This window comes from Zea mays, chromosome 4, assembly GCF_902167145.1.
Source record: "Zea mays cultivar B73 chromosome 4, Zm-B73-REFERENCE-NAM-5.0, whole genome shotgun sequence".
NCBI lineage: Eukaryota > Viridiplantae > Streptophyta > Magnoliopsida > Poales > Poaceae > Zea > Zea mays.
The window spans coordinates 125869196-125896073 of record NC_050099.1 but is presented as its reverse complement, the minus strand read 5'-3'; the positions used below and the strand labels follow the sequence as shown (position 1 = coordinate 125896073).

Genomic DNA, 26878 nt, shown 5'->3' with positions numbered 1-26878 from the left:
AAAACTCCGATGATGATGATGATGATGTAATAATTTAACATTGTGACATGTATGGCTTTATGCTTTATTGTATTTGCTCTGTGACTCACCTTCGAGTGAGATGGTGGTACTTGATCCTGTCAGTGGCCGTGTCGGACTAGATCCGAGGGATTGACGGGTTATTCCCATTTAAGTGTGGTCTAGCCTCTAAGGCGGATTTGGGCACTTAAGTTGGAATAATTCGGGCAGTTCCGCCACAATCCAGTGCCTGAAGCATCGCAATAAACCTCAAAAGATTTGGTGTTGTCAGACTGTGCTAGCACGGGTGCGGTTGTCAGATGCTGCCTCAATGTGTGAAAGGCCTCTTCACATTTCTGACTCCATACATACTTTACTCCTTTCTTCAGCAACTCAGTCATTGGCTTGGCAATCTTGGAGAAATCCGGAATAAATCGCCGATAATACCCTGCCAATCCCAGAAAACTACGGATCTGCCGTACTGTGGTAGGGGGCTTCCAATCCATCACTTCTTGCACTTTCTCCGGATCAACTGATATCCCATCCTAAGAAATTGTGTGACCCAAAAGTTTAATTTCCCTTAGCTTGAAATCACACTTGGTCAACTTAGCATATAGACGATGATCGCGCAGTCGCTGAAGTATGATGTGTAGATGCTCAGTATGCTCATCTTCATTCTTGGAATAAACCAGAATATCATCAATGAAGACCACCACAAATTTGTCCAACTCTGGCATAAACAATGAGTTCATCAAATACATGAAATAGGCCGGGGCATTGGTCAGCCCGAAAGACATCACCAAGTACTCATAAAGTCCATATCTAGTAGAGAAAGCTGTCTTTGGAATATCACTGGCCCTGATTTTTATCTGATGATAGCCAGAGCGGAGGTCTATCTTGGAAAACACCTTGGCTCCCACCAACGGATCAAACAATACATCAATGCGAGGCAACGGATACTTATTTTTGATTGTCACCGCATTGAGAGGGCGGTAGTCCACACACAACCTCAGACTCTCATCTTTCTTCTTCACAAACAAGGCAGGACATCCCCATGGTGAAGTACTTGGGCGAATGAATCCCTTGTCCAACAATTCTTGTAACTGCTTTTCCAATTCCGCCAATTCTGGTGAAGGCATCCTATAGGGTCTCTTGGATATAGGAGCAGTTCCGGGTTGCAACTCAATTGCGAACTCTATGTTCCTGTCGGGTGGCATCCCTGGTAATTCATCCGGAAAAACATCTGGGTAGTCACAAACCACTAGGATTCTCTCAACAGGTGACTCTATCATAGTGAAGGCACAGGAACGGGTACAACCCTGATCAGGTAAAAATAATGTGGTTTCACCACCAGTAGGTGAGTGTACCTCAATGGCCCTTGCTGCAATATCAATTACTGTCTGGTGTCTTGTTAACCAGTCAGTTCCTAAAATGATATGCACACTATCCAATCCCAAAATGAGGAGGGTGGTTTTAATTATCAGACTACCAAACTTTATAGGCACATGCCTATTGATTTGGTAGGTGGCAACCCTGCCTCCTGGTGTTGAGATTGTAATACCCCCATTGGTGTGATGGAAAGGTAACTGACATTTGGCACTAAAGTTTGCACTCATAAAACTGTGTGATGCACCAGAATCAAAAAGGATGATTGCAGGATTATTCAAAACGGAAAAGATACCAGTCAGGACGGGTGCTCCTTCTGGAATGTCAGCCATGGTGGTGAAGTTCAGCCTGCCTTGTCTCACTTGCACCTTCTGCCTCTTGCCTTGATTCTGATTGGAATTATGCCCCTGCCTCTGCTGGTTCCTGGGGAAATTCTTCGCGTAGTGTCTAGTGTTGCCGCAAGTGAAGCATCTGTTGTCATTGGCTTGACGGTACTGCTGCTACTGTGGCTGATTGTTGTTCCTCTGAACTGGGGGCTGAGAGCGGTTGGGTGTCTGCTGGTGCTGCTGTGGTCGGATCACCCAACATCCTTGCTACTACTGAGGTCCCCTGTTCTGAGTGTCAGATACAATCTTGAAGCACTGAGGCTGAGCTGAAGGTCCTGCCACAGGGGTCTTCCTTTTCTTTTCTGCCTGGCGGGCTGTGATGCAGTCTTCCTGGGAAATGGCCATGTTGACTAACTCATTGTAGCTGTTGGACCTGACTGTGTTGAGATAGTCGTGGAGCTTAGTACTGAGGCCCCTCCTAAACCTGTCCCTCTTTTTCTCATCAGTGTCTGCATGATAGCCTGCATACTGACACAGGTCATTGAAGGCCTGAGCGTACTGCAACACAGTATGATTCCCCTGTGTGAGTGCCAGAAACTCATTAAGCTTGCGGTCCATAATGCCTACCGGTATGTGATGCCCTCTGAAGACTACCTTGAACTCTCTCCATTCCACCACGTGGTCAACTGGCTGCATAGCGAGGAAGTGGTCCCACCATGTCCGCGCGGGTCCGCGAAGCTGTTGGGTGGCGAACCTGACCTTAGCCACATCTGAACAAACTCCATTAAGTAGTGGGAACTTGGATTCCACTACCCTGAGCCATACATCAGCATCAAGTGGATCCTCTGCCCGAGTGAACAACGACGGCTGAGTGCTGAGGAACTCCTGATAAGTGGCTGCTGTTGGGGGACGTTGATGGTGATCACCACCACCATAGTGCTAAGGTGGCGGCTGACGCTGAGCCAACTGTCGCAGAATCTCATTCTACTTAGCCATCAGTTCTTGCATGGTAGGAGGCGGTGGGGTGGTGGAGGAATGCGCTCATTCTGTCCACGGCGTGCTCTTCCTGCCATCTGCAAATTTAGGAGGCTCTTAATATCATATTTTTGATATCAGGGTTCATACGTGGTAAAACATTTGAAAAGACAAGGTTTGCATAATGCCAACATTTTCCTTGCATTTTCCATAAAAGAGACGACATGACACAAACTTCCTTCATAAATAAAGGTTGACATCATCCACCACCCATAATTCCAAAAGAGTTTGTTATGATTACATTAGTGACCCAAAAGGCTCAACTCTGTCTAGCCTAGTACCCCAAGGGTGCAAAAACTAAGCTAGCTTCGAGGAGTTCTACCGCCACACACTTCTAACCTTATCCCTGTAACTTAATGAACAAATGAGGCAACGCTTGACTCGGGGGAAGGGGGTCTTCCTGAGCCAGCAGTGTCCAGGCTAGATGCGGGCTCCAGCTCCACTCCTCCCTCGATGTCAACATCCTCGTTGGCCTCCATGCCCTGAATCTCCTGATGGTGCATATCCAAGTGCTGGTTAGCTTCCTCAAGTTGTTGTTGTTGAGTGTTTATCAGCTGATCCTCGAGAACCTCAATGGTGTTCTCCCTGGCTCCTACTAGCTCCTCAAGCTCCTGGATCTGGTTGGCCATCTGTTCTACCTACAGGTCCTTTTCCACCATCTCAGTGGACAGGTCTACCACAAGTTCCTCTCTGTTATCTAGGGTGATCTTGGTAGCCTCCACCAAGGACATTAGCTGGGACATTGCCTCTCCTCACACCGCTTGCAGGCGGTACAGGGCATTCATGCATCACACCATCAAGTGAGACGTCTGCCCTGGGTAAAGAGCCCATACATCCTTGGCATGCTCCACTCGGTCTTTCCACATTGGGTCCTCCTCCTTTTCAGCAGGGAACAAGCCAATGGGATGAGTAGACAGCTCCAAGGGGTGAAAACCACAGAAGGTTGTCAGCCCGTGGAGAGCAATGGCCTCGATAATGTCCTCAACCCGGTATCCGAAAGACTCGGAGTCCAACGAACGCTAGCCTGGCTGTAAGGGATGAGGCTCCAGGGTCATCCTCACCCTATAGCGGGGCACCCGGTGTTCCTCGAACAGCTGCACCGCGTACTGGGGAGGCATCGTATAACCAGCTCCCTGCAGCACCTCCCACAAAATTCGGGGAAAACCCTCTTGTGCAAGTCTGTCCGTGTGGGAATGTGTGTTCCCTCCTTCCGAGGATCCATGAGAATTCATCTGTGTACGGGTAAGCGTAAGCGAAAAAGAAAAAGAATTACAAAAATAAAAGGGAATCAAAGCTTGGCCTATCGAAGGTTACGATAAGGTCACTGAGTGTACTTAATCTTTCATTATCATGTATTTAAAGTTCTTACCCGATTACCAAGTAGTTTAAGTAAAGGATGCATGCATGCTCGTCCTAAACGGCCTTATTTCAACTTAGAGGGAATACGGAAAAACTCCCATCCCTTATAGTAGCCTGTAGGGCTTACTCAAATAGCCACCTAGCTACCCCTCTGTTATCCTAAGGCTTCATGCTCTGTGCCCATACCTATCGCCTTACCGATCTATCCAACATTTGTTTCTAACAAGTTTTACTTTTGAAAAGGATGGTATTTACAGTTTATTGATTCCTCTATGGTGGTACAAGCCCCGATACCAGCTGTGGCAGAACCGCCCGAATTATTCCAACTTAAGTGCCTAAGTCCCACCTTAAAGGCTAGACCACACTTAAATAGGAATAAAACGTCAGTCCCTCGGATCTAGTCCGACGAGGCCACTAACAGGATCAAGTACCACGTACTAACTCGATGGTGAGGCACAGAGTAAATACAATAAAGCATAAAACCAAACATTAAGGAGTAATTAATTTATTACAACATCATCGGAGTGTTAACAAAAGCAGTTATCATTGTTCGGAATGCAGCGGAATAAAACTAACGATAAATAAACGGAGAGATGGGGAAGCTTGTCCCATCACTCCTCATGCTCCTCCTCTGCTGAGGTAGGGTCCCACTTGACTGTCCAACCCGGTGGCAAGATGGACGGCCAAGTCACTCCAGCAACTATGTCCTCCAGAGAACCTGTAAAATTATGCCACAAGCAAGGCTGAGTATACTAATACTCAGCTAGACTTACCCGGTGTGAGGAGTCTACTCCTCTACCTCTAGACATGCAGCTGTTTGGCTGAGGGGTTTGGTTTGCCAAAAGCACTAGCTGAGTCTAAAATCAAGTTTTAGCTTTTTCAAGTTTTAGTGTGACTCTCTTAAGACTAAATGTGTACCTATCTAATCATACATGGTATCAAACATTTAGCATTCAACATGTTTTTGCCAAGTCAACACATTTCCACTTGTTACTCAATGCAGTACAATGGATCAAGCAGTCTCATTAGTTGCGAGAAGCAGACGATTCGAATCGAGTTTTTATCCATGCAAGGTAAACCTAAACACATGACGTGGCGAGGCACTCTGTCCCCACACACATCAACCGTCCCCATCGATCCCCCGTCAATAGATCAGGGCTCACCGCCTTGGCGTACAATGCCTCACTGACCCCGACTACCGTTGTGCAGTGACCACACTTGTACCCACCATAACCGGAATGGGATACTACGTCTCAGGTCGCGTGAGGGGTAAAGTCTGTTGCCAGGTTCACTCAGGTACTAGGCTTACCGATTTACCATATTTATCGGTATGTGCTTAGTATGTTCAAACGCTTGACACAGGTATCCGCACGTTAATCCTTATTCCAATTTCATATCATAGACCACGCATCCCCATGGATCCGTGTCCATAGACCATCATCATTCCATTATCAAAGTGGATACAACCAATTTCCTCACCTCGCGCGAGTGCTAGAAAAATCACTCGACTTCTACTGAGATCCCTAATTAGTAAAGCAGCTACTCGATCTAGCATACTAGTATCCATCACAAGGGAAAAACCTGAGTCCATGCAACTAAGGTTCCAAACAACTCCTACACTTAATTGCACAATACAAACCTACAAACATTAAGTGTAGTAAAATAGCATAATAGTAGGTTATGCATAAAACCGGGGCTTGCCTTCCAAAGCTGGGGCAGGCAGATCCTCGAGGGTAGGCTCTGGTGCTGGATCCTGGGCTACCTCCTGAGCAACTCCTTGCTCCGGCACGAGGATGTACTCCCCGTCAGCGAGATTACAGTCTATCGAAAACAATGAATAAGATATATGCTTATTAATGACATGATAAATTGTAAAGGTAAAATAGTACTAAGTTTAGTGGGACTCTAGGGTTTCTTTTGGGTATACTTAAGGGTCTTATACTTTCACCTTTGAGATTGTGAATGAACTCACACTCTTTAATTATATATCTAGGTTCCATGAGATCCCTGGAAGGTTTTGGTTGTACGCCATCTATTTCTCCCAAAATTTCCCTTTTCTTCCTATTGTGCTTCTTATTAAGCATTTTTGAACTATCATGGTCAGTTAACATTTTCCAAAAATGTTATAAATTTACAATGGGTAAACATTTACCTTTGTGGGTTATTCTAGAAGTTTGAGGTTGAAATTAATTCAGATGCTCCTTGTGTAAAATTATCAAAAGTAAGGGTAAAAGGGCACTTTACACTATAGCTCTAATTTAGGGGAGGTCTCTGCACTAAATTTTATTTTTGTCAAGATTCATAGGTGACATTAGGCCTCTGTGTTAAAAATCACAGAAAAAGACCCACTGAATATTTAGTTGTGATTTTCTAAAGTTTAATGCCAAAAAGGTACTTATAACTAACTTGTTATTTGAAAAATATCAAACAACAGAACTCATATTTTTCCTATATTCATAATAACAAAACTAGGTGAGTGCTCGTGCCTTGCAACGGAACATATAATATTACAATAACTTATATATAAATGTGTTATATTGTTATGAGAAAAAAGTTTTATAATCCATTGGTGATCTTGGTCATACATAAATTTTATTATTTTAATCTACTTGTTTCACCACTACATTACAACCATCAATATCATGCAAATTTCTAAATATGATAGTTATGTCTCTGTGCATTGCGATGGCTCACAAATTATTAATAAAATGTTAGTGAACAACAATTATATGAAAATGAACAATACATATTGTCATCGACCTCAATATATCACTAATGTTTTGCCACCAAACAATACATAACTAAACTGGAACAAATCAAATTATACTACAATGTGTATATCACAAATACAAAGACTAAGAAGTGAACTTCTTTGTACACAATATTTTTTGTATGTTACATTTGAGAAGCATTCATTTCTCTTGCTGTAAGTACCTTTACCTCTCACAATTGCTCGTGACAAGGAAACATAATCGTGACAAGGTAACTAATAGTGTTGATGTCCTAGATCCTAGATGGAGAATCAATTAGAAGCAATAGCTTGTAGTCAAACTTGAGAAAGACAAGTTGCAGGATGATGATGGTGATTGTCACCCCAAGCCATTCTTCTATCGCTGATACACACCCCGTTAATAGAGACATTCCACCAAAGCACGCCACACTGAAAACTAATAGCCAGATCACCTGAAGAGCAATGAATGTTGTAGATCGGGGTAGAACTTGATGTGGTAGGCAAATTCGCTTTGCGCTTGAACGATGCACACGGGATCAACAAGAGTGGCGGTGGTCTCCACCTGCGAACCAAACTTAGAGAAACTCAGTGTAAGCCATTCTGGGTGGTGCATCCCAAAAAATAGTTCTTAGCAAAAGGTACAAACCTAGGAGACAACAGTGTTTACGGGGATGCAGGACGAAAAGAAGGTGGCGAGCGGCATGTTAGCTGTACCTTGGAGCCGAACTTGAAATCTAATAAATTACTAACAATAGAAAGAAACGCCTTGATCAAACAAAGTTGGACATAAAGAGGGAGATGTAAAAAAAATAGTAGGAGAGAACTTGTTTGCGTTAGTTGTACCCATAGGTGCTATGAGGTCGATACCAATCTTGGACTAACACCACTGCGACATGAGCCAAGAATAATAGGTTATCCTAGGTACACATCAACAAGAATATGAGTATCAATTCAATTCAATCAGCTTCAATATCCTTCTAGCGTAAGGTGATAATACAAACTTGCCAAATCACCGATGAATGTCTGCTCAACTCCATGGAGAAATCATTATCCTGTAGACTTCAAGACGTTTGTGATCTCAAACACACGGTATGATAGTTGCATTTATTAGATAATGAAATGAGTATCCTTTTTATGACTGTTAAATGGAACTATTTTCTTTCCAAGTATTGAGATGGGTTTGAAGTTGGCAACTTACAAGAAGATAGATCGATGTAGTAAGCATGAAGTTAAGCATAGGATAATCTGGTATGAAACAAATAAGCCACTTTGGTTGTCCATTTGGCATGCTAGACCTGCAAAAGAAGCTTGGTCACAGTGTGGCGAAGCAAAGACGTTTGAGCAGCTTTTTTAGTTACATTGAATAAACTACTGCTATATGAGAAGAAACATTGGAGTTGATCTTCTACCAACATGCTATAGGAACATATGCTATTACCACAAGGTTAGTGAACTGGAAGCACCCTCAATAATTAGGGAAAACGTAGAGGTAACTCAAGAGTCATACCTAAGCCAAATGTGGATATGAGAAATATAAGTCTCGAGTGTAATCTTGCCAATCCATCTGTCACAAGTGTACATTAAAAATACTTAGTGGTGGAGTAAGCCAAAAAACACATGAACAATGTAGGTAGTAAAATTTTTAATGCTTACGCGAAAAGAGCTAAAGAGGCACTCCTCAACTGCTGGGTGCAATTGCGCAGGCAAATATAAACACGGAAAGAAACACAGTTCATTGTCAACTGCAACTAAGCTCTAAGCATATTGCTGGCATGTGCCACATCGATTATGAATACATGTTAAATTTCTTATACATACGTTATAGGGATCCATGATGTGTAGGGATGCTACTTGTTGTATGTACCTTTGTCTAGCTTGTATATATGTTCATACCACAGAAAGCCAACCTAGAAGAAGAAACACAACACCAAGTCAGTACAGTATTAACAACACAGTGGTGTCAAGTACTTGATTTAAAGAAATCCAACAGTTTCCACAACAACAAAGGTAAGAGATTGTGGGAACTTTCCGTCAACGAAAGAGTGACAATGGTTCCCTTGATTGATAATCTAACCTTAGTCTCTGATTCTTCCAGCTTCTCCATCCATCTTTCAACATGTTTACGTCAAAAGCTACATGTTAAGGTTAGCATGATCTGAACAAAAGAAACGATGCTTAATATATATAGAGATTAGGGAAAATATATCGAGACGTATCCAATAAAATCTTGTAGATACAGTCTCAGAGGGTGATCAGGGTAATATAGGTCCATATCTGAAATACTTACATTAGGATGGAAGTAAGCATAAATCATTCCAATAATCCATATGTATCGATCGAGGCTAGATCGAAAATGCCACTCATGTAGCAGGGGTAAGTGTGCCTTGGATGGTGATGGATCTTTATAGCCTGAATAGAAAATAATTAAGGTTGGTCCTGAACTCCTGAGCATGACTGGTAGGTAGAATGTCATACAAAACTACATCAATAACTTACCTAGCAGAAACGTAAAGGGGTCCACAATAATTCAAATACCCCAGGGATTTCCCATATCAAAATTACAGACAAGAAGCAGCAAGCAATCTTAATAGCCTTGATTGATGGTACCTCATTGTATTTGTTAAATAGACCAAGTGATCCTTGACAATGATCTCATGCTCTATTATATATGCCCAATGCAATAGAATGCCACAAAGAAATTTAACCTCCACATCATCTGCATGGAAAGTATAGTTATTGGTCTAGTGCTTAAAAGGCGGTAACAAGAAATAAGGAGACTAAACTCATTAGGACATAGCACAAAATAAGACTGATGAGGTAGCATAGGCACCTGAGCAAATCTTGCAATACTAAAATCTTTCTTGATATAGTAATATGAGAAATTCCCAAATCCAGTCATCCAGACATAGCAAGCAATGAACACACGGATTGCATTGTATATCTCAGAACCATCAAAATAATGGTACATCAGAAATAAGACCTGGAAACACAGAACGAATAATTAGTACACTCTTGCAACCAGAATGGATTAACACAATACTCCCTCTATTCCAAACTATAAGGCATTTTGGCTCTTCTGTTGGGCTCTGGATCTGGTTATTTGCTATGAGTGGGATTAGAGATCAAAATGGTTCCACGTACCTTCACAAATCATGTATGCTCTGACCTTGTCGTATGATTTATATATAAAGTTTAGGCTTCCAATTACCTGATGTAGTTTTCTCTGGTAGACGAGAAAAACAGAAGCCAGAAATCTGCCTTGATGAGCGCTTGCATCAGTGTGAAATCCTCTCCTCTACGAAAGAGCGAGGAGGAGCTGAGCGGAGGGGGAGGAGGGAGTTGATGGCAACTTCGTAGCAAATCACGGGATCTAGGAGGGGAGGAGGGGGAGGAGGGAGTCGAGTATTCATCTCCATGAAGTAGAACTCTCCAGAAAGAGTGTCCACAATAAACTCCACTGTTCCAGCATTGTAGTAACCAACTGCCTTCAACACAAACAATCCAATAAATGACCCTATATGTGAAATAGAAGGATTAAACAGAATAACTGCTAAAAACATATCAACAGAGAAAACAAAGAAAGAACCACTTGTTTTATGATAGATAGCATGAAAATGTTAGGTAGCTTGCCAACTGTTGAGTATTATTAGAAAAAAAATTCTACTAAAATGATCCATTAGATAATACATATAACTTTGAATTGGCATTCATGTGAAGCAAATTGCTTGCGCATTTGTTATTCTTTATTGGTGCAGAAAATTTAGAAGGTAGATAATGAAAAGATCTTAACCAACAATAGTGAACTGAGAGCAACAAATTTGTCTTCTAAGCACATACTAATGTTCAGAAACATTCACCTTTGCTGTAGATACAGCAGCTCCACCAATATGAGACCAAAACTCAGCTGACACATTTGGTTGCACAACATATAAACAGACAACATGTATTAGGGACTGTACCAAGACACTAAATCAGCTATCTTGTTGATAGCTCTGTACCAAGACCCTATTAGTAATATATAGGAACATGGTAAAACATGAAGAAAAACAACTTCAACTATCCATGCTTTGGTTTAATTAATATCATTTTTAAGTGCAAAATGAACATGACGATAACATGTATTAGGGACTGAAAAAAACTATATCTTAACTTTGTGGCAGCCCACAAGGTGCACCAGCCTCAAGACTTCTACTATTGATATGTTTGGATTCAACATGAGAGCTTATTATTACTCTGTTTGGATTCAACTTTGTAGAGATGTTAATTCAGTCAAGGACAACTCCTACTGTTTTGGATTCAATCCATCAAGACTTCAAGAGGCAATGCATATGATGGCTCTCATGTTGCCAATTTTAGTACATATGGGGTTGTGAGATAGCCTAGCAGTCAGCATATCATCCAACAAACATTTCTACAAGCATCAAGATGTGAGAGACATGCAAACAATCATGCATATTTCAAATTTGCAATAAAAAACATCTCAGGCATCAACTAAAAAAAGTAGCACCATCTTTCGTCTAACAATACAAACCATCCAAGTCATAATAATTCAAAGTCTGGAATCAGGTGCAACTCAAAAGATCAGACAAGAACTCAATTATACCTCATGTTTGTGTTCACGACTCTTATTACCATTGAAAACTTCAGAAAGTAAAGGTACTTGCCATACATGTTCATCTAGTCTATTATCTAGCTGATAGTAAAGATACTACTACTACGACTCCAGTGACACTAACAAAATGGTTAACCAATTCTCATATAGGCCATAGCAGCAGATCAAAACTTCCGCGCATCGGACCACCAGATTACCTCTTGAGGTTAACAAGACCACTGCGATGCCAGCCGTGGCAGCTGCTCCAGCAGCCGCGGACCAGTGCGGGAGGCACCACGCCCTGATCCTTAGGTGTCCCGGCCCTAGCAGCAATAGAATCACATCCCTCTTCCACGCCCTTGCCCTCGGCAGTGGCGGAACCCTTCAGGGTCCCGATCTACTCCTCGAGGGCGGCCTTCTCCTGGTACGCGGTCTGCAGCTGGTCCCCGAGCCGTGCACCCCTGCGCATTTCCTCCTCATGGCTAGCCTTCTCCGCGGCGAGGAGACCCTCGAGGCGCTCGACCTCGCTGCGGAGCGTGGCGGCCTCGCTCTCATTGGTGGCAGCAGCTTGCTCGACGGCAGCGACCTCCTACGGGCTGCGGCGACACGGTGGACATGGATCTGAGGATGCTACGGCAGCGGACTTCATCTTGGCGTGGACCTTGAGGTCGACGTCGATGCAGAAGAGGATGTCCTCTCCGGGGAGGTGGGTCGACGGCAGCGAGTATGCCGAGTAGTGCGGTGCCGACGGCGGTGCGGGGTCCGACACCATCGGGCAGTCATCGGGAGCTCAGCAATGAGCATCGCGCGATGCGGGGCGGGGGCACGATATCCTTTGGATTCCGTCCAAGTGTGCTTCAGGTTGGGGCTAATGTCGCTCGATTGGTGGTAGCGCCTCCCACCATCCCCGCACGTGTAGGCTCGCCTCAACGTTCGGTGGCTCAATCGGCCAATCGACCGCAGACACCACCACTAGAGGCTCATCGGCTTCGATGTGGAGGGAGGGTGGTCCCCGTCGGCGTCGTCCAAAGTCAGGTTCGAGGCGCAGGCGCACGAGTGGCGCGACACGGCTGCTCCTGATCCGGTGATGGGGTTTCTGGTTCTTGGACGGCTCCATCAACTGGGAATGGGGGCGGCTGGAAGTGAGCCAAGATGGAAGGGGAGCGTGGCATGGGGGCGACGATGGAAGGCGGGGCGGTGATCTTTCATACGACGGAATCAGGGCGTCGAAGCGAGATCTACGGGCGTGGCTGGCGGGCGGAATGAGGCGGGCGCGGCGTGTGGTGTGGGAGAGGGAAATGGGATTTTGGGGGGCTGGGAATGCCGGCTGCTGCGGAATCGGATCCGATTCCGCGGAGGGGGTCTGAGAGGAGGGGGAAGAGGGCGTTGATGGCGGCTTCGATCATGGCTTCAGGGAGTGGAGTGAAGGGGAGGATGTCGGAGGCAGAACGCGCACCATGTGGATGCCTACGCTCCATTCTTAAGAGTAGTAGAGATATTAGTTATCCCAAGGTTTGGGGTGTTTTCCCCTCAGGACTATTTTTCTTGGATTTTTCTAAGTTCTTATCTTCATGAAATAAAAGGTATCTCATTTCTTTTGTACTAAACAAGGGTCTAACAAAATTTTCCAGTGAACTATACTAAATAAAATAAGTGAGTTAGCAAAAATGTGGTTGCCCCCTGGTTCTTATTTTAAATTACCTTTTCTATTTTCTTTAACTTTGAGCTAAAAAGGGTTTATGTGGCAGCCCTCCCAAGTTATCGGGCCCACATGCACCAATCCTTGCCTTGATGGCCTCAGATGGCTATGCACGTGTACAAGGTAACTTAACAAGGCTATCACGAGTTCAACCACTTGAACTCATCATCCCAAGGATCTCCCACCATACATGCATATTACAGTAATCACATTCGATACACACACTTCGGAGATAAGAGCGGAAGACTTTACAAAACATTCTTTTTATCTCTAAAACTGAAGGTTATTACATAGGAAGAGTTACATTTATTACAAGTCCTGATATACTCAAAGTGCATAACTTATTACAAAAGAAGGAAGGTAGAAACCCTCCAAAGCTTATACATAAACCTAGCTAGTCCTCCTCCGGAACCGGAAACGCTCTCCAGCCTCAGGAACACCTAGAGTACTTCTTATCACCTACAACAACATGGGTTCGAAAACCCTGAGTACGGAGTGTACTTTCGCAAGTCTTACCCGACTAAGGAAAAATGACTCTCAAGGATATGTTGGTTAAATAGGAATCAAGGAAAATACTTTAGCAAGAATCAACTTAGATACTTTTGCAGAAATAGCTTACTAAAATGAGTCCTTACTTTCAATATTTTAACGCCAGATTAAATATTAATAGACTCTGGTTGCATCTAGTCTAATTTCACCACTCATCAATGCAACATCATTTTTATTCATAATGTTCACATCCTGACTTAGGTTGCAGGGCAGCGATCAAGTCTCCACTCTCCGGGGATATAACGGCGATCTGAATCGATTTACTCAGCTGAGGATCTCTAACCACACGATATATGTAGCACTTAACCCTTGCACATGTCAACCATTCCCACGGATCCTCCACTGCATGAACAGGTCCGCGCCACCTGAGAGCACACCATCCTTTTTAGGCGGTCCTTTGCCAGGAGGGTACGTGCCACTCTCGCCATCTCTCCACTCCCAGTGCGCGATTGTCTTTTCATGTATGGAATAGCCGGGTTCAAGCTTACCCTGTCCCATATCCAGGGCATGTGGCTAGTTAAGATAGTCCTTGATCAACAGGCCTACATACGCATCCAATCCTTAATCAACCTGGGTAGAACATCACCTGTTCCTAGCACAAGTCCCGATTTAAGTACTTCCATCCTTAGGATTGTTTGTGTTCCTTAGGATGAAAAGAGCATTATAGGGAACTTTGCAGTAAGATCCCACCATGCTCCCAATGAAAATATTCTTGCAGGTAGAAGCCATCCTTCCTCAGGATAACCCCTGAGCTAGGCATTATTGCAAAAGACAGCCTCTATCCACAAGATCTAAGCAGGGCTAAGCATTTTTGTAAATCATATTTTGATACTTCATCAGAAGTATCTATAAAGGTATGGATATCAAGGTAGGCAATGCATCAAATAGTTTCCAAGTAATTCCTATAAACTTAATGCACATTTCACTAGACTTAAGTATATAAAAGTCTTTTTAAAAATACAAGGAAGGGGTAAATGCACCGGGGCTTGCCTTTGTTGCAGTGAAGAGGCTCAAGACCTTTCTACCCAATAACCAGTTAGATAGCTCCATCCACTTGCTGAATAGGCACTCGAGCAAACTCCTCTTCCACAACCACTTCGTCTTGAATTTACACTCCTTCTGCTCGGAGCTCTACATGAAATGATATGAACATGAATGCATATACTTGTGCAACTACAAAGAAGTTACTCTAAAGCAGTACAAACTACACCTAACTAAAGGTGCACACAAAACTAAGCAAACAACAGGGGAGCTAAACATTCTAATATCATGACTAAGCTCTCAAGCCACACTAGGGAACTCTGCCTCCATAACCAAGAACTCTATGCTTGACTTAAGTAAGGACTTACTTTTCTGACTTGAATCCTATAACTTGAACTTCTAGAGGATTAGAACAATCTTCAAACTACGCCAAAAATCCAGATCCCACTAGGCACTCTTGCTTCTTTATCCAAAGATCAGATTTCACTTGTTAAACTTGTTCCTTTTTCCAAATTTCTAATCCACATGTGATTATGTTCTTCTTATTATTTCAATTAGGGACTCTACAAGGATTTCTGAACAAATGGCTTACAAACAGTACCAAACTTTTACCAAGTGATCAGCTTCTGATAACAAATTTCTCCAAAATTTTCCATGATTTTTGGTGCTCAATTCTTATTTCTAAAATTCTAATAGTCCTTTAAGAGCACTCTTAATTCACTTAATATTTATTGGCAGTTCTAAAAATCCTACAACCAACTTCACTTAGAGAGATCTTGATTTAACACATCCAACCCAGCTTCACAACCAACTTCAGAAGAACTCGAACCAGATGCCTGTGGCGCTACTCCGGCGACCTGGCGCCCACGACCGCGGTGGAGCTGACCCTCGGCGCTTACCGACCACTACTACATGTGCCCATAGCTAGCAGTAATAGACTACAACCTTTTGCTGCTCGAGCCAAATACCTGCCCACGCTGGGCACGACGCCGACGACCCTCTTGGCCCGGCAACTCGATCCCGAGGCATCTCCTACGGTAGAGCTCTAATAAAAAATATAGGGAGTATTAGTGACTCACCACGCCTTCAGTGCTCGTGCAAGATCAGTCGGATCAACATGGATTGGATGGCCAGTGGTAGAGCTGTCCACGGCTGCGTTCTGCGGCGACATGGCCCTGTTCCGATCAGCAGACCCTGGTAAAATTAGGGAACTCACCTCGGTGAGCATCACTGCCACGCGAGGACCTCACAACAAGCCTTACTTGGGTGTGCAACTGCTCTAGCTGCCCTGGCGACAGTGAGGTGGGAATTTGGTGGCTGTGGTAGCCACTGGCAGAAAGATGACGTGCTATGCAGAAAACTGACCGAGTTGCTGGCTGGGAAGAGGACTGCACAAGCTTGAAGACTCGAGGATTACCCTACACATGCAGGGAACCCAAGACCAGAGCCCAAGGACAGGAAGAAGGCTCGTCTGAACCAAGCCTTGCAGCAATCTAAATAAGAAGATATGGTGGGGGTGTGGTCACTGGGCCTGTCCAGTCCATGGGGAGAAGATCTCTGGAGATGCCAGCACTGCATGAAGTAATCTACGTGGCCCCCAAGTACTACTACCACGCAGGCTCACAACCTTAGCCAGAGACACTGAACTCGGCTGAATTCACCAGCCAAAAATATCCTCTTTGTCTAGTTATTCAAATAGGAGGTAGAGTAGATAAGGTTCACTGCCCACAAATATCCCTTGTTCAGTAATACAGACAGATGAAGGACATATAAAAACTCCACTGCGGCAGGCTCAAACACATCCAAAAGTTTGATATTTTTTGTAGGGGAAAAAAAATCTTCTTCAGATATTTAGGAATCACTAAATTACTTTAGCTGGTCTAATCCTCCCTGTTCAGCCCCTTAATTTCTTCCAGTTTCTAGCAACAACAGGGAATCAACCTTAATGAAATTTGTTCACCAACTAACCCTCTAACAATGTTCCATGGGGACCTTAGTCTTGTACCCCTTGGATCGGACACAAAACAGCTCCAAAAATCCAAGGAAAAACTCTAAACCAAGCCAACAGTGAACTGAATCAACACAACATTGGTCCCTTGCAGACCTCCGTGTTCAGACCCTGGTTTCTCACAATTCTATATGCCAACAGGTCAATCTTTCTTAACGAAAATTATTCTTCACTTATAGCCCTTCCTACTTGGTATAACACTCCATGGCTGAAAATGCTCAGAACAAGAGTTGTGGTGCACTGAAGTTGAGTAAAAATAATAACATATCCTGTCTCAGCTAACTGAACAGCCCCATACTAACTCTGTCAGGGAGTTTTGTAGCACCATTTTCTCTCACATTTGTGTAGTATCAAGCCAATCTTCCCTGAGTAAAGTTGTTCACTAATATTTGGTCTCCAAGTTTACTATAGAAACTATAGTCTAAAGTCTCTCAGATTAATCACCAAACAGCTCCAAACTGAGCACCATATGCTGCAATACAGATTTCAGGAACTGAACTGAGCCACACACCTCCCCCATCCTTCATTCTCACTGACAGAGGAACTTTGGAGGTATTTTACTCCCTTTTTCATGTAGCACCAGACCACTCTCACCACACAAAAATTATACACCAACATAAGGTCTTCCACTTTATGTATAGAGTATAGCTCACAACCCCATGTATCAATTCCTAGAGAGCTCCAAAGTTAGTTAAACACAACCTTGAAACAAATTTTCAGTTTTGAACAGAATCCAGCCACCAACACAATGACCATCCATTTTTAGGAGCCTGTTACTCCACTTTTTGTGTAGCACCAAGTCTGTCTCACTCTAGAAAACTTGTTTACCTTACTATGGTTTCCAACGTTGCTATGGAAACTATAGTGTGAAACCACACAGATTAACCACAAAACAGCCCCAAACAAGGCACCCTAACCTGAAATTTAGATTTCAGAGTCTGAACACAAATTCAGTCCAACCAATCTGATAGTTCAACTTTGAGCCACCTTTTCTCCAATTTTAGTGTAAAACCAAGTCAACCTAAAACAAAGTTGTTCAACATCATATGGTATTTACTTCCTCCATAAACATCACAGCCCAAAGCTCTTTAGATTTGCCATAAAGATGCTCCAAGGTCAGTCACAAAATACTGAATTTCAGACTTAGCTATTATTTACAATCTGAAAACTCAGGAATCTGCCAATCCATCTGTGGAGTACCTTTTCTACCAGTATCATATAGGTTTAGGGGTAAGTTACTTACTAAAATTTATACTCCTATAGTTCCTATACAAGTCTTGTATAGTGGCCATTAACAAAAACCTCGTGGATTCCAAACCACACTAGCCCAAAGTTTGCATCAAACACAGAAATTCAGAATCTGAATTTACTCCAAGTCTGAATTTGACAATCTCTGATAGCTCTATTTTGGACCAGTTTTACTCCAAGTTCCAAATAGCTTTAGGGCTATAACCATTAACCAAACTTATACATCAACATGTGGTCTTTCACTTTGGTACAGAAACTTTAACCAATCACTGTATAGATCAGCCACCAACAGGCTCCAAGGTTTCTTCAGAATACAAAAACTGCAGTGCTGAATTGTGCACTAAATCTGAAATTCAGATTCTAATATTCCCAATTTGGACCAGTTTTACACCTAGTTACATATGGCTTTAAGGTTAAGTAACTTAAACAAGTTTGTTCACCTAGGATAGCTCTACAACTTAGCTACAGTGACCATCTCCAAACTGCTTATAAATCAAAAGTTACAATGGTCCAAAGTTGGCTAGTTGATATTATTTTCAGAAATTCCAATCTAAACTCAAAACTGAATTTTTTGTACTTAACTCCAAATTCTTCCACACAACATGGGAATCTCCAAATAAGAAAGTTATTTACTTTTGCAAGCTCTACAACTTTGGTATATGAACTTTTAACGAGTCCTTTCTAGATTTTAAATTCCACTTTTGGGCTAGTTTAGGGTTTCAAATGTGATTCCTTCTCATCTAGTGATTTACCAACTCAATCCATACTCCTAAAAGACGAGTGACTCCTTAATCTCAAATCCAACTCTAGTATATAAAGCTCATGTTCAAAGTGTCCCTAGTTTAGGAGTTGTTTTGTTTATCCACAGTTCCAAGCAATGTTTTCAAATCTCACTTAAGGTTTTTAAGGTTAATCCAGTTCCTCAATTAATTCTTCCACCTTTCAAAGCAAAGTTGTTCTAGATCCTAAGTCTTACCTTTAATACATTAAATTCCAAGCCAACTTATTACTTGCTCAAGAGACGACTTCACTTCCCATCTCTTAAGCAAAGTTCTTAATCTGAGCCCTATACTCTTATACACAACACCACATTCATTGAATTTTTTTTTGACCTAGTGAATGCATTCTAGGTGTATCAAGCAGTTAATGCAAGTGCAGATGATGACATGACATGGTTTTAATTATCGTAACACCAGGGGTGTTACAGTTTAAATGGTAAACCCTTCCTTATTTTGGTGTATTGAGGGGTTTACTAATTTTAAACAGATTAGGGAGTGATTAAGTACTTCTCTGATTTTTCTTAACCCCAGTCTAACAGTGTAACTATTTTTCCCTCTTTTATTTAGCTTTTGGCCAGAACACTATTTAATTCAAAACTTTAAATTCTTTTGCAACACTTAGGGGTTTTTGTATTTTTCCTAAGTAGTTCACATTATTTAGAACCTGGCAAAATTGGTTTGACTAAATTTTGTTGAATAAAACTGAAGTTATGAATTTTACAAGCTCTGTTTGTATTTAAATGAGAAATGTTTAAAAGGTTTTCTGGAAAACCAGTTTACACCGAGGACCCTGGGTTTTCCTAAACCAACTCTTTAACTTATACCCCTGCGCAACTATTCATCTGAGTCTCTGACCATTCAAAACCCCCCTGACTTCTTTTCCTTCTTCCCCGAGGTCCCTCCCCCTTTTAAAAGTACCCGCGGAAGAAAACAGGGCGGCGCGGCTTACCAGCGCCGAGGGAGGTCCGGCGAAGGACGGGGTTGGCTCCGGGAAGTCCTTGCGGTAACGACGAGGTATGGCTCGACGACGGTGATGGCCGGAATCGGCCGGTCCACGTACGCAGGCGGGCGAGCTCGTCGGCGGCGGGTGCTCTGGCCTATCCATGGCGATATAGTTCAATCCAAGGGCATGGGAAGCTTCACGGGGTGCTAAGGAGTCTACCCGTGCAAGGAATTGAAGAAAGGCTCACCGTGGAGCTCGGTCTACGCTCGCCGGCGGTTGGGTGAAGTCCGGTGACCTTGATCTGGTGTCTCCAGCGAGGCAGAGCTCGATTCCTCGCTCTAGGAGCTTTACCGAGGCACGTAGAGTCTCTCTCGAGGACCGGACGGGGCTGGGGATGGCTCTGTTGGCCGGTCTACGGTGGTGGGTGCTCGGGCGGCCGTTGGCACGCCGTGTGCGGGGCAAACGTCGGTGATCTTGCGCTCCGGCGAGGTCGAGAGCAAGCGGGGGTGTACGGTTGAAGCCTCGGCTGGCATTATAGGCGCGGGCGTGAGCAGTGGCACGGGCTTGGCTTGGCGTGGCGCGGGGCGCGCGGGGTCGGGCGCCGGGCGTGCTCTGGCGAGGTCAGGACGCGTCGAACACGTGGAGGTGTGTTTCTGCCCTTGTTCAAATGCTTGCTGAGATCGCAAACGTGCGAATCTTGGCAAAAATCCTGCGCAGACCTTTTCTTAGCACCTAGGGCTCTCTCTTGTATGTGAGTTCCAATGGGAGATATGCCCTAGCTAGGGATATATGCGGACGCCAAATCTAGGTTGTCTCACTGTTCACCCCCGAGACAAAAGTGGTGTCAAATCGTGTCAAACGAATTTGGCTCGGGTTCAAATTTTTCCAGTGGGTTCCTTAGGTAGTTTGGCTCCTTTTTGGTATTCAGACCAAGTGGTTTTGGCGCCATTTACTAAGTGAACACGCCTGATCTTTAGATTAGGGTTTATTTTTGACTTAGAGAATATTAGAGAGCTCTAGTGTGCTCTCTACTTAAAGAATGGATTTGGGGTCTTTAAGGGGCCTTTTTGTAATGATTCCTTTACTGTTTTTGTAGATACATTAGTGTACTTAAATTTTGGTTAAGGATTAGAAACAAGAATTGGCCATTTGATTAGCTTGCCCACTAATCCCTTGCTTGGAAGCCTAGTGCTTTAAGGGTCTAGGGTTTAACCTCTTTTGCCCAATGTGACAATTTCTCAAAATGTTTGGGTGAAGCTTTTTTCATTTACATTCTTAGTTAATCCATGGTTTCCAAGGTTTTGGGGCTCCCTCTCCTTCACTTAACACATGTGATAACAAGTCATGGGTACAAGTAGGGAGTCAGGGCCTTGGTAACACCTGGGGTGTTACACGGAATAGCTGTATCATGATCATAGCGCGACGTGTCTGGATCCTAGAAAAGAACAGTGCTTGACCTCACCGGTGAAAGCCAGCAAGGTCCAGTGGAGCTTATCGCTTGTACCTTCACCATGGGTCATTGGACCTATAAATTCGCCGTGTCCCTACCCCCATTGTCCAAATTGACCATGCACTGATCTTCGCCTCTTAGTTGTGGAGCTAACAGTTCACTAGCCATTCAGTTTCATCCACCATCGACCGAGATCATTGGATTTCCCTGAATTTGGTCATCTTCGCCACCGTGAAGGGTCCATCTGTGGCCAGCCCTCCTCGGGTCAGTTCATACCCATCTAACTTTTGTTTTGGCATGCCTTTAGCCTCGGGTTGCTTATTGTGTCAGCCAATTGAACTCTACCGCAACCACAATCCCGGAACACCGTGTCGCCATCATAGAACGCCGCCACGGACACCCTCTCTGTCGACCCACTCTTGCGTCCCCGTTCGATCCAAATTAGTGTGTGTACACGATCTCTGGTGAACCAGTAAAGCTCACCCTAGCTTCAATTTTAACGCTACTGCGTTTAGTTACCCAGAATGCGCTCACTGAGGTCCTTGTGCCGTCGTGACCATGAACAAGCGTCAATTAAGGTTGTCCCCATCCAATTGAGTGAGGGATTTTGCTCGGATAGACTTGTGCTTGATGTATGTAAGCTTGTTGCCTCCTGTCCGGGTCACCATCGCCATGAAATCACAACTCCGGCCAGGTATTCGGTGTGGTTCTGTCGTGGACCAAAGACCATGAAGAAATAGAAGTATGGGGGTTTATGCGCAATTGTCGGCGAAACAGGGAAACAATGTTGTGGGTTCTTTACTGGTTTTTCAAATCACCCAGGACCTTTACGCAAAAACCGCTAGCGCAGGTGCGCGCGCGGGCGCGTTTCGCCCGGTAATGGGCCGGCCTAGGCTGGTTTCGGCCCAACACTGTTGATAGTTTCTTCTTTTCTTTTTCTGATTAAGTTTAGAAATCCATAGGAAATTCTAAAAAATGATAAAAATATGGGACCAATTTTACTAGACTCCTAATTTTCCCTAGTATTTAATAAAAATAGTTCCAAGATTTTTAGTCTCAATCACCAATTATTTAGCAATTAAAGGTGCTTAAAACTAGTCTTTTAGAATTTTAGAATTTGATTACTAGCACCAAAAATTATAAAAACTTTTTAGGTAAGTTTAATATAATAATCAAAGCCCTTGAGTAAAATTTGGTATGTTTTGGACATTGTTTGTTCCCAAACCCAAAACCCTAGCTTCTTAGAATAGAGCTTGCTTAACCCTGATAGAGTGTTAACCCAGAAAACCCTAGTGACTTAGGAGTACCGTGAAGGAAAGTTATATTGAAAATATAACTTATTGTGTTCTATCAAGACTGCATGTTCATAGCATCACATGGGTATTTATGTGTATATATTGTTATGTTTAGAAAACAAAGAAGAAGTAGTTGTTGAAGAGGAAGTTACACCACCGACTGAAATTCCACCTGTCGGGGACAGTTTTTACTTTGACATTTGTGGAACAGATCCCGAGTCTCCTACGACACAAGGTAAGCCCAGGTGCATTTACCCCTTCCTTGTTGTTTTAAATTATTTATCACTTGAAATGATGCATTAGGTGATAGGTGTTGAGTGCTACACAATTGCTTCAAATTGATTACCATTCCTTGATACCTGTTTTGCTTAAAAGTTTTCTGATGCTTAGTCTTGCTTTAGAAGACAAAATGTTTTGTTTTAAACAAAATATGATGCTTCAGATGGGATGGGAAGTTTTCAAAAATAAAACTTGATGGTGAATCCATCATGGCCGTGATGGGTTCAACATCAGAAAATATGTACCTCTGCCAGGTACCAAACTTTGGGTTTTAAATAATAAAGCTGAGACCGGGCGGGTGACTTGCACGAGAAGGAAGTCTCGATGTAGTGTCTCCGTCTGAGTCGATTAAGGACCGTGTCAATATGGGCCTGCTGATCGAGGACCCTTTAACTGGTCACATGCCTCATCATGAGTAAGCTTGGCCTCGGGCAGACCAATACCAGAAAGGCCAACACGCAATGGGAGTGGAGAGATGGCGAGAGTAGCGTGTACCCTCCGTGGCAAGAGGCTGGACAGTGGGGTATCTGTGCTCTCGGTTGGCGTGAACTCGGTCTGGTCTTGAGAAACCGGGTGGCGAGTTGACATATGCAAGGGTTAAGTGCTACATATGCCGTGTGATTGGAGATCCTCAGCTGAGTATTAATCGATTCAGATCGCCGTTACTTCTCGGACATGAAGACTTTGTCACTGACTTACATGTAGCAATCCAGTGAACTAAAAGGGTGATAAAAGATAGCTAGTGTAGGCCAAGTGTGTGAACTAGGGTAGAAAGAACTCTAGCTATAGGTAATGACTTAACTTGACAATAAAACTGGATTTTTAAGGATCCACTAATAGTAAGCATTTTTGCAAACAGAGTCTTTGATTCTTTATTAGGCTTTACCTTGACTCCCTCAAGCCAGCATATCCTTGAGAGTCTTTTTCTTTTGTCAGGTAAGACTTGCGAAAGTACACTCCGTACTCAAGGTTTTCGAACCCATGTTGTTGTAGGTGAGGAAACAGCATAGTTTTGATGTTTCTGTTCAAAGGTGGTACCCAAGGAGGAGCCCCAGCAGTGAAGTTGGTCGCGGGAGGATGTTTGCCTCCCACCTTGAAAACAATAAACGTTTGGGCAGGAGGGTGTTTTGCCTACCTGGTTTGTAATAATACTTTATGCACTCATAATACCCTGGTAATGTAATAATAATACTCTCTATATATATTTTATGAATGTAAATTAAGTTATTGTAATCTGCTTCCGCTTATCCTTTCCTCCGATGTGATGTAATATCTGCGTGACGGGTGAAGCGCTCTTGGGCGAAATGATGAGGATACAGTTACCGAACTTGTCGAATGATTATGTGCATCTACAGAGTTGTCCAAGGTCCTTAGGACAAGGACAACTGTAGGGCCATGTTCGTTTTGTGCCAATTCATAGGGATTGAGGGGGATTAAATCCCCTACAAGTCAAAATCCTCTCCAATCCCTTCCAATCCCCCTCAATCCCTATGGTTTTGGGATCAAACGAACATGTCCTAGGTGGGCCTAATACCTTGGGAGGTTCCGTCACACTGACGGTCTTAACCTGAGGGATTACCCCCGTCGTCCGACTAGTAGTACTGGAGGTGTCGTTGTCTCACCTGTTGGCGATGACAATCCTAGGTTGAGTAGCATAGTCAACCTAGTCGATGTGCTCAACACGGAGCTGGACCACGCTTTAGACGAGCTGAGTAGGGCTCGTGCTGAGATCGCCCAGTTGTGGGCTGAGCGTGTGGAGCGCCGTCACCAGGAGGATGGCTCTCCAGCCCCCGCACCCTTACCGCTCGCCTCCGCATGGACAACATGCCTATGGCAACCCTGACTGCAGGACCTAGATAAATCTAGAACCATAGATCGCTAGCGTTGGATCTTGTAATTAATGCTTAAAATAGGAGTCTTGGTCTTAGTCTTAGTCTTAGTCTGTCTTAGTTAGTCAGGATAGTTTGCTTATCTTATGTTTCTATGCTTGTCATGATGAACTTATGATGGATTTGGATCTTTGTAATGACTATCGCCAGAATGTGGGTACCCCCTGTATTTTGGTTTAGCTCTTAATGTTAATGAAATTAGTTATTTAGTTGGGAAGCCTTTTTATTTATATTTTCCTCTTTATCTGAGAAGTTGTGTTTGGATGTGTTGGGAGTCAGTGAAGATGCTTGTTCGTTCAGTGTTGTGAAGAACTCTATACCCTTTTCTTGTGCTGAAAGATTTGCAAGATCAGTCCTGATGTGTGATTGCCTTCCGTATATGTTTGACCATAGGCACAGAGGAGGGAGATGTGCCCAGCCAGAGCAGCAAGCCACGCAGGATGAGGCACCCCAACCGCAGTTGCTCCTGCCTCCTCCGATGTCAATAGAGCAGATGTTCCTCATGCAGACTCAGGCAGTTCAGGCAATTGGGCAGACCCTGGCAGCTATGCAGCAAGTTCAACAGCAACCTCAACCTCACCCGCAGATGCAGATGTCGTAGATGCATAGAGATAAGCGTACAGAGTTCATGAGAGGTCATCACCTTGTGTTCGCTCACTCTGCTAACCCCATGGATGCCGAAGACTGGCTTCATACCGTGGAGTGGGAGTTGCACACCGCTTAGTGCAATGACAGAGAAAAGGTTCTGTATGGTCCATGTCTGTTGAGGGGAGCTGCTTAGTCCTGTTGGGAGTCCTACCTCACCACCCACGCCGACCCCGAAGCCATTACATGGGAATAATTCATAGATAACTTCCGTTGATGTCTTGTTCCAGCAAGTCTGATGATAATGAAGAAAGAGGAGTTTCTAGCACTAAAGCAAGAACCCATGTCAGTTAGTGAGTATAGAGACAGGTTTCTGCAACTATCCCGCTATGCTCCTAAAGATGTCAACACTGATGCCAAGAGGCAGTACCGTTTCCTGACAGGCTTAATTGATCCCCTACACTATCAGCTAATAAATCATACCTTCCCCACCTTCCAGCACCTAATCGACAGAGCAATCATGATTGAGAGGAAGCGCAAAGAGATGGAACATCGAAAGCATAAGATCGGTGGACCTTAGCCCAAGAGCAACAATCACCCCCATTTCTCAGGCAATCCACCTCAGTGGTTCTAGTAAAGTCACCCTCAGGGATATCAACAGCAGAACCAGCGACAGCATCAGCAGCAATTCCAGAGGTAGTACCCTCAGCATAAGCAATAGTACCGCCAGAACAGTCAACTGGGAGGGAGTCAGTTCCAGGGACAGAATAATCAGGCACCTCGTCTTCCTGCCCTAGCAACCAAACAGAGCAGTCAAGCAGCCCCAGTGCAAGGAGAAGGCAGAGGATGTTTCCATTGTGGAGAGCAGCGCCATTGGACGATGCATTATCCAAAGAAGATGGCTCAACAGTAGCCAACCCCCAATGCCCTAGCAAGACAGAATGCACCTCAACAGGGAGCAGGCAATCGTGTTCAGATGCGCTACAACCATGGGAGTCTGAGCCATCTGGAGGCCGAAGCAGTCCAGGAAACACCAGACATGATAGTAGGTATGTTCCCAGTCAAATCCCATCTTGTAGAAGTATTATTTGATACTGGAGCAATGCATTCATTTATTACTGCATCATGGGTAGAAGCGCATAATCTCCCAATAACCACCATGACAACACCAATTCAAATTGATTCGGCCGGTGGGAAAGTTCGAAACGATATAATATGCTTGAATGTAAGAGTGCAAATAAGGGGGATAGAGTTTCCCGCTAACCTGATAGTGATGGGTACTCAGGGAATAGATGTTATCCTAAAGATAAATTTGCTAGATACATGTTATCAGCTATGATAAGAGGACAGTGAAGTTGGTGTCTCCACTAGGAGAAGAAGTGGTGACTGAGCTAGTCTCATCCGAGCCAAGGAAAGGTTATCACCAAATGATAATTGATAGCAAGGAGGCCGATCCACTCAAGGTTATCAGGGTTGTTTTAGAATTTCCGGATGTGTGGTCCCTAAAGATTTACCAGGTATGCCACCTGAGCGGAAAGTTGAGTTTGCCATAGAGCTTATTCTGGGCACCGCCCCTATTTCCAAAAGATCCTACAGGGTATCTGGACTAGAATTGGTGGAGCTCAAGAAGCAGATAGATGAGCTGTCAAAGAAAGGTTACATCAGACCAAGTACCTCACCTCGGGCCGCTCATGTCCTATTCATGGAAAAGAAAGATGGCACCAGGAGGATGTGCATCGACTATAGAG

At 43.8% G+C, this 26878-nt stretch overlaps 2 pseudogenes; both read right to left on the bottom strand.

Annotated features, from left to right (window-relative positions):
* Positions 1–7881: 7881 nt before the first annotated feature.
* LOC109945798 (protein REDUCED WALL ACETYLATION 3-like) lies at positions 7882–10110 on the bottom strand (annotated as a pseudogene).
* Positions 10111–11383: 1273 nt separating this feature from the next.
* On the bottom strand, positions 11384–12197 carry LOC109945797 (uncharacterized; annotated as a pseudogene).
* Between the last annotated feature and the right edge of the window lie 14681 nt (positions 12198–26878).